Source organism: Paramisgurnus dabryanus, chromosome 3, assembly GCF_030506205.2.
Source record: "Paramisgurnus dabryanus chromosome 3, PD_genome_1.1, whole genome shotgun sequence".
In the NCBI taxonomy this organism is placed as follows: domain Eukaryota; kingdom Metazoa; phylum Chordata; class Actinopteri; order Cypriniformes; family Cobitidae; genus Paramisgurnus; species Paramisgurnus dabryanus.
In genome coordinates, this window is record NC_133339.1 from 19,400,210 (window position 1) to 19,409,696 (window position 9,487).

At 39.1% G+C, this 9,487-nt stretch overlaps 1 protein-coding gene across 1 annotated transcript in view; it reads right to left on the bottom strand.

The window, feature by feature from the left end:
* sp100.4 (SP110 nuclear antigen, tandem duplicate 4) overlaps positions 1–9,487 on the bottom strand; it is a 93,668-nt gene that overhangs the window by 34,560 nt on the left and 49,621 nt on the right. The window lies entirely within an intron of this gene.

The following is a 9,487-nucleotide window of genomic DNA, read 5'->3' on the forward strand; positions in this document are numbered from 1 at the left end:
ACATGACATTTGTGTCAGTGTATGTTAGCTAGCGAAGCAGCAACATCTCACTAATGGAAAAAACTAACCGACAGCAGCAAGCTTCTTGTCCCTACAGTAAAGGTTAGAAGAAAAGGGAAGTCTGTAGAGGAAAGAGCAGAGGTAAAAAAAGTGTGAAAAACGCCGGACTCTAAGTAGAATCAATAAAGGGTCCGCAATTGACCGTTGGAGGAAGCTTCAGGGAGATTTGGGGCTGAAAACCGACGCCGACAAGGCAGACTGTTTGTTGAACAGGTACGCATCTATTTATAATTTTATTGTGTGAGGTTACATAAATATATTTTTATCAGTCTGACAACATGCTGCCGGTCGGCAGTGGAATGTTAGCCATTTAGCATCGCGTATCACGGGTCAAAGTAATTATATTTACAAAGATTGTGTGCGGTGTTACATAAATCTTTTTATCAGTCTGGCAACAACATGCTCATGCTGCCGGTCTGCATTGGAATGTTAGCCGTTTAGCATTGCGTATCACGGGTCAAAGTACTTATATTTACAAAGATTGTGTGTGGTGTTACATAAATCTTTTTATCAGTCTGGTAACAACATGCTCATGCTGCCGGTCGGCATTGGAATGTTAGCCGTTTAGCATCGCGTATCACGGGTCAAAGTAATTATATTTACAAAGATTGTGTGTGGTGTTACATAAATCTTTTTATCAGTCTGGTAACAACATGCTCATGCTGCCGGTCGGCATTGAAGCCGTTTAGCATCGCGTATCACTGGTCAAAGTAATTATATTTACAAAGATTGTGTGTGGTGTTACATAAATCTTTTTATCAGTCTGGCAACAACATGCTCATGCTGCCGGTCGGCTTTGGAATGTTAGCCGTTTAGCATCGCGTATCACGGGTCAAAGTAATTATATTTACAAAGTCATTCCTTGAAGCTCAGGAGGGGAAACGTATGCCAAACGTTGTTGTGAATGTAAATAACGTCAATTACAATCATAATTGTAATTGTTCATTCCTTCAAGGCTTTATGTGTTTACTGCTCGGTAAATCTCTGTTCTGATGTTTACTACCAGTGATCAAAGCTTGAATGAGTGACGTTGTTCAGTTCGTTTCCCGGTGGGAGGGATCAGGTAGCACAGAGGGGCGGGATGAGTTTTTTAAAACTTTCTAACTGCCTCAGGCTTTCTCAACCGATTTTCAACATCGTAGACTACAGCTTTAAGAACTTTATTGTATTTGTTGTAGAATCAGAAAGAGACAGTGTCCACTATGACAACAATAACAACAGGAACAGTGGGCCTACCCTTCCTGTTACCTGCGGCTCTCTCACTGGCATTCTACACAAAATATGCTTTGCTAAAGGTGTGTTTCACGAAATGTTCATCACAATTTAACCTCAAGATTTCTGTTTTGACAAAAAAATTCAAATATGTCAAAAAATTAATGCAAATTGCCACCAAACATTTCGCCAGATTCGGCAAACAAGATGTGGCATGGAGAACTGGCTCATGCATGGCAAAGCGCTCGGAAAACTTATAATGGTACAAAACTGTGGAGAGTAAAAAAATCAGAAAGAGAAATGTTATTAGCTAACAACCTAATGCATATAAATGTAACATGTATGTAGGCTAACTGTTATTATGTTAGCTTGACAAAGCCAAAGGTGTTGTATCTAAGATTATTATTATTATTCTGATCCCCAATTCTTCTGACTGCAACTCTTGGTAGCTTTCAAGCTACATCCACCAAACTTTCGACAAGATTTATGTTATATCTTTTTTAAACCAGAACAGAACATTTCACATAGACTTAACATTGCAACAAACTTTGACGGGTCATAGCTGCATGATTTTTTAGAAACATATGGGATACCACATTTGAAGAAGCCGGCAGGTTCTGTAAGAACATGGGTGTAAACTGTAACCTGGTGTGTGAGAGGCCCCCAAATTTTCCCATAGACTAATAATGGGAAAGGAAATGCCCATAGATTGTAATTATAAAAAGCCCCAGAATGCTAGCTTCATGTTAAATCATGTTAGCATCATGCTAACTTCATGCTAAATCATGTTTACTTTATGCTAAATCATTCTACTGTCATGCTAACTGCATGTTAAAATATGTTAACATCATGTTAAATTATGTTAACATCATGTTAGCTTCATGCTAAATCATGTTAGGATCATGCATGTTTAGGGTTGCCACCTGTCCCGGTTTTACCGGGATTGTCATTCTTTTTAATAACCTGTCCCGGGAAATGTATCAACTCTCCCGGGACACTGAATGTCCCGGTTTTCGAAAAGCTATGTGGATATGTAATTTAGCGCGCGCATGGCAGAGAGGGAGACCGTCTGTGTGTTTGTTTGCCTCATTTAGCGCATGTAAGACAGAGAGCATCCTGATTGGCCTGTCTCAGGACATCAACCAATCAATTGTCAGTGTGGGCGGGCTTTTATCTCTCCTCCCGAACCGAATTAATCAGTGTATCTAGAAACAGGAGCGCCATGGCAGAGGGAGAGTGCCCCAAAAGCGAAAATATAAGACACATTTTACACCAGACTACACGAAAGTGTATCCCTGTCTTAAAAGAGTTAAAATCTTGCATGGTTTACATTTTGTAACAGTGACTTCAGCTTTACCCATGGCGGGTTACATGATTGTAAAATACAATGTTGAGGTGAGTTCCACAAGTTTAATTTCATGTGCATATTTTTTCAGGCCAGCTAGTTGCTATTTAGACCTGTTTAAAGTTGCAATGGAATATAAATAAAAATGGGGGCTTGTGAGCAAACCAATTGGCCGGGTCATCGATATGTCCAGGTTTTCTATCAGACATGGGTGGCAACCCTATCATTGTTTCATGTTAAATTATGCTAGCATTATGTTACATCATGTTAATATCATGCTAGGTTTGTTAAATCACGTTATCATCATGCTAGCTTCATTTTAAATAATGCTAGCTTGATGTTAAATCATGTTAGCTTTATGCTAACATCATGTTACAGTTTTTCTGAATTTTTTGAAACCATCACTCATTTTCTCAAAACCTTAAACACAAATCCCAATTTTAAACAAAATTCACAGAACCCCTGACTCTTCCAGCAAAATCAAACAATTCCTTCAAAACCATTTCACTTGTACTCAAAATCAAACTAAGCTTTCAAATCATACACACATAAGTCTATAATATAAAACACTACAGAGCATCCATTAGACACTACCTTAAAAAATGGAAAACACAACATCCAGGACATCTGCTTACAGAAAAATACATGTTTATTGTACATAACAACACACTTGACAAATACTGTTAAAAATCTATATTACTGTAATCACAAGTTTAGTTCAGTGAATATAGTGAATACTTCACTGTAAGTACTGCAATTAATAGTAATTTTTTTTTAAATGACTGTTGTATTCTGTAAAAAGTCAGCACTCCAATTATTGCATGAAAATAAATCACAATTCATTTAAAGACAATTCATGAACAATCTATTAAATAGAATGACAATTTACAGAAGTTGATTGTACATTTGTTTTGTACAGGTATTTAAATTTACTGTAAGCATATATTTATAAATAAAAGTCACTGTGTGCTTAATGGCAAAAGGGTATTGAACATTGAGGAGAAAAAAACATAAACAGTCATTCCACAGCCTGTGATGTCAATGTCTTCCATATATTATGTTCACATTGTCCATTATAAAGTTGATACTTTCAGCTTTGAGAGGATCAGGAGAGCCGTTGAACACTATGGTTTGTGTGGGACCTTTGGGTTCCTGTAAAACAAACATTTCACCTTTTAAGTGCTTTTTACCAATTAACAGAAGCCATCAAATAGACTTTTAATTAGCTCATAATAACACAAATAAAGTATGACAACTAGGCAAGCGACACTCAAGAACCAACAAGACTCAAAATAATTGATGTGGAGCTGTATGCTATTTAAGGGTAAACAGAGTAATATTTTTATATTTGCATTCAGTGTTACTTTAAATAAAGTGCCTCAAATGCTAATGAAATTACAGAAGACTATACTTACACTATTTACACAGTAAAGGAAGCTGGGATTTCCTCGAAATAATGCTTGCAATAACATAAGTGCAGCATTGCTCACCAGACCTACAAAGATACAAATTATTGTACATTAGGTATAGAAATCAATTACGGGGACATTTTACATTCACAGCTTTCTTTCTTCAGCAGAACACAAACACAAAAAAGATTTTGAAGAATGTCTGTAACCTAACAACGCTGGTAACCATTTAATGGACACAAAACCAATGCAGGTCAATAGGCACTACTGTTGTTCGATTACCATACTTTTTCAAAATATCTTCTGTTGTGTTCTGCTGAAGAAAGTGACGACAATTTTCATTTGTGGGTAAACTTTAACTCTTTCTCAGCCAGCGTCTCTTAATTAACAAGTTAAATCTTCAATGGCAGGGAAAAAGACGCACGCAGCATGGGGTCAAACTGTTCATACCATCCAGGCTTTATAATTTAATCTAACAGGGCTGAAAAATGACGACTTACCTCAAATGAAGTGAGCACTACAAACACAAGCCTCTTTGATATTTGCATTGTTCCAGTCTGCACGTTAATTGCTTGCAGCCGCAGTTGTTGTATTTTTTGTTTTTGAGATTATGCATGAATCGCGAAAACTTAACGGAAGACCTGGTGCGATTTTCACAGCCCACGACTTAAGTAGGCATTTTTGACGATACCGAATAATACGCAACTCAATCTGCTGTAATGGCTTTTCTGACCCCGACATGCGCAGTGGGAACCGCCTGTGACGGGAACCGAATGTACAAAATAAAGAAAACACCTGGTTATTCACCAAAAAGGCAAACTGCACTGTAAGTTTCATGCTAATGTACAAACTTGCATAAAAAAGCTCACAGGAAATAAATCATACACTACATATTAATAGCCTATTTGTTGACTCTTTCTTTATTTGACCACAGCCTATTGACACAAAAAGGTTTGTGATTGAGTTGTGTAGGTCTGTAATTATTGTGTAATCTTTAGTTTACACTTCAGTCAAACGTGAATTATAGAACCTTTTTAATAAAAATGGTTCTTTGCCCTCCAAGGGTTCTATATGGAACCCTTTTTTTGGTAAAAGGTTCTATTGGCCAAGTGTAGAACCCCAGGGTTCTTTATAGAACCTCAAGGAACCTTTTTTTAGAGTGTATAACATTATGCCTAAAATAATGTTGTTTTGTAGGGAAATGACAGAAATGAAAACAATTAGATGAAGCCCACCCAGTCAGGACCTTTGGCCACCCTGGCCCCACACCACAAAACAATTTAACTGGAATTTTTTGACTGACAAAATGCTGCGGGACACTTGTCGAGTACATTGGTTAGATAATTACTTTTTGGAAAAGGCAGATTAATGATAAACAGAAGTTTTAGTGTAGATGTAACCTTGAGACTCACTGGTACATTGGTAGGTCATTTCTGTCATTTCAAATGTATTCAAAATTTATTTTATATACTTTAATTGAAATATTAATGATATTGTATGCTGATGTTTCATTTCATTAACAAATCTTTATAGTGAATTGACTTGCTTATTGCTGCTACATTCAAGCTCTTATGCTACTTGATTACAATATTTTATACTTTTTGGACATGTATATCACCTTATAAAGACTTTTTAGGATTTTCCCATAAATGTGTCATATATCACTGAAAACAGAAGAATCTCCGCGTTACAATGGCTGGGCTATTTTAAAGCAATGTTGGGTAAATATTGGACAGAAAACACTGCTGGGTTAAAATTGACCCAATTCTGGTGAGGCGCAGGCCAGACAAGGCGATGGATCCAAATGCAGTATTAAGTTTATTAAAACCCCAAAAGGGGTACATGAGCAGGAACAGGAACAAAGACAAGAACACACAACATCAAATAACGACTGACAAACAGACTACAGTTCTCAACGGGTCGGGCCGGTCCGACAAACCCGACGGGACCCGCGAATTCGAACTGAGTCGAGTCGGACCTCGGGCTTAATCTTTTACGCTCCGTGAAAAAAAATATTAATCATCACTGCTGTTCACCGTAAAGAAAGTCTGGTCTGGCTGCTGCAACGTGCATCACAGAGAGGGGCGGGGATAGCAGTAAGCTCCGGGGCGGATCAGCAATGGATCCAGACCAGAGCTGCCGGCTTCAGAGCGGATCCGTTGCGGATCCGCCCCGGAGCTTATTGCTATAACTGTGTGCATGCCTGTTGCCTGGAGAAGAAGAGATGGAGAAAAGTAAACTTGCCGCAGGTGAATTCACCGTTGCTTGCTACTACAGGAGGAGAAGCCACTGGCTGGGTACATGTTTGAGTTCTTTTTATTTATTATTGTGTGATTTTTTTGGCATATTTATAAAGTCTATATTTAAAGTTTATTGTTTCAGTTGTTTGTATTGTTAAAAGGCGTGAACATTAAAGCTTGATTTGAATTCCCGTCTGCTGGTCATGATAATAGCCTACGTGTATGAGAAAAAAAAGGCAGGGGGGGTCGGCGGCGTCGGGCCGCGGGTCGGGTTCGGACAGATAATTCACGTTGATGTGTCGGGTAACATCGGGCCCGGGCTGTAAAAGCCACGGGCCGGGTCGGGTTGGGTTGTAATTTTCAGGCCCGTTGAGAACTCTAAAACAGACAATGAACAGGCAGGGGATTTATACATGACAAGAACCAATCACAGAACAGAAACAATGCCGGTGGAACCTGGGACCAGGGCGGAACCGGCGGAGGCTGGGACCAGGTGTGGAGTCGGCAGAGGCTGGGACCAGTACGGAGCCGGTAGAACCAAGGACCAGGACAAAGCTGGCAGAACCAGGGCAGAGTGGGCAGAACCAGGGCAGAGCGGGCAGAATCAGGGACCAGGGCGGCACTGGCAGAACTAGGGACCACAGTGAAGGAAGACCCGGCCAACAACAAAGCACAGTCCAGGAATTATACAAGTGACCCTCGAGGACCATAACGAGTGAGTTTTGAGTAGTTCATTGAGCCTGTAACAATAAGTCAACGAGTGCAAAATCTAGAAAGTTTGTAAGGTGTGAAATGTGCAAAAGGTCTCTGGTGTGCTCCTCAAAGAACCGATTACCTTGGCATAGGCTGACTAGGGCAACTACTGGATCCATCTATGGTCAGTCATTCTGTCACAGACAAAACTCGTGACAGCTGGGTTGTTTTAACCCAAACTCTGGGTTATTATGACCCATGGTATCAAAAACCCAACATTGGGTCATTTTAACAGAGCATTGACTATTATAGGTTAAAAATAACCCAGCAATTTTTAGAGTGTAACATGATATGTGGCACTTACAATAGACAGGTAAAGTATGTTTCAATTGCACTGCAGCTTTAAAAATAAGTTTGTTTTTACATTGGAATTTCTTAAAAACATGATTTTCTGAGAACAAAATTCATCAAATTGTTGACATGGCCTTACTCAGTGAATATTACAATATACTTTTTGCATACCATTTACGACTATATCCCATAAATGTGTCATATTTTACGAAAAAAGGAGAATCTCAGCTTTACACTCTAAAAATGTCTGGGCTATTTTTAAGCCATGTTGGAATCAGAACAGAAACAGAACAAGGCAGATGAAAAAAGTGCAGACCTAGATAGGACTCTTGACATAAACCCCCAAAAGGAGTGGCTTCCAGACACTCCTTAACAAACACAAAGTGGTGAAATGGAGGCGGAACAGGGGGAGGGATGGTGGGCCAGGCCGGTGAAGAGCCAGCAAGAGGCTGGGACAAGGGAGGAACCAGCAGGACCGTGGGCAGGATGAGAGCGGAACCAGGGGCCAGGGGAGGGCGGGCAGAACCAGCGCGGTGCCGGCGAAACCAGGGACAACCAGGAATTGAACAAGTGACCCTTGAGGACCATAATGGGTTAGGTGAGTTTTAAGTACACTCTCAGAAATAAAGGTACAAAAGTTGTCACTGGGACAGTACCCTTTCAAAAAGGTACAACTTTGTACCCAAAGAGTGCATATTAGTACATATTGGCAGTTTAAAGATACATATTTGTACCTAAATCAAATGGGCCCCTTTATTGGGGCCTCCAGGAATAACGTTCAGAACCACTGCTGTATAAAATAATACTTATAATGATTCTAATTCTATTATTAGATATAATTATTACACGGCTCTCTGGAATGCTTGATTCTGATTGGTCAGTTGAGAAATTTGCAGGTTCGTTCTTTTCAAATAATAACGGCTCCAAAGTAATAACGCATAGCCGGTACTACTTGTACGATTAAAATCGCTCCGCGCCATTAAAGATTACTAGCTGTTTGGCGCCATCTTGTGACAAACACTGGACAACCATAATTTTAACATGTACCGAAAAACAAAACATTTAAACAGTGGACAGAAGAACGAACAACGACAAGACACAGAGAGCTTACTGAGACTGAACTTGACAAAAAAGAACATGACAGCTACGAAGCCAACACACAAAAAAATACAGAATGGTCATTAAAACTTCTCAAAGACTGGCTAAAAGAGAAAAAATGGAGACAGACAAGTATGAAGCAGAGGATCTTAATAAGGTATTACGATCATTTTATGCATCTGTGCAAAGTTTCGCGGGAGGATATAAATGTTAATTTAAAACAAATATGCCAATAAAATGTTTCAAATTCATATTCATGTCCAGTTTTTTCTTATGTGGCAAGTAGCCGTGTAATAAGCGGGATAATGTAGAGGCAGCCGGTAGTTATCGGGAAATAAGCCCCTTCAGTGTGATACAAGTCCTGATCACACTGTCGGGGCTTATTTCCCAATAACTACCGGCTGCCTCTACATTATCCCTTACTTATCCTGCTCTTGGGTCATTCTTTGGGGAAGAAAAACAAGATTGGACAGAGATCACAGGAGAAAGATGCAGAAAATGAATCCGTGGCTAAAAAGAGGAAAACTGAGATTAGCTGTGAGAGTAACCATCCTAGACCATCACCACAAAACAAGTATAGCCAGAAGACGACATCCGAACTATTGAAAATGGGTAAGTTTGTTGGACAAAATAGACAATTGACCTTTCTCTAAAAATAATTGGTTAATTTTTTTTTTAAATGAAGGTGCTTCACAATGCCACTGGTTCAAAAAATTGGGTAAAATTATCCCAGAAAATGTTTAAATTTGACCCAAGAATGGAATTTTAATTTAAAACAACCCATAGATTAAATTACAACTCAGTGGGTTTAGGTTTGTCCCTTTTTGACCAAAAGCTGGTTGAAAAAACCCAGTATTTTTATAATGTGTAGAAAAGACACAACAATTTTTGTATATTTCCATCAGAAAAGCAAGTATTTTATGGACAATTCTCATTTGTGAAATATAACAAAAATGAAATGGCTGTATATTCACAAATAACCATACCTCCCCACTGCTGCTGGAGGCCACCTTTTGTCCCATATTTGACAAAGTTACCAGTTAAGTCAAAATGCGAGTCGGGGTAAACCAATATGAAGT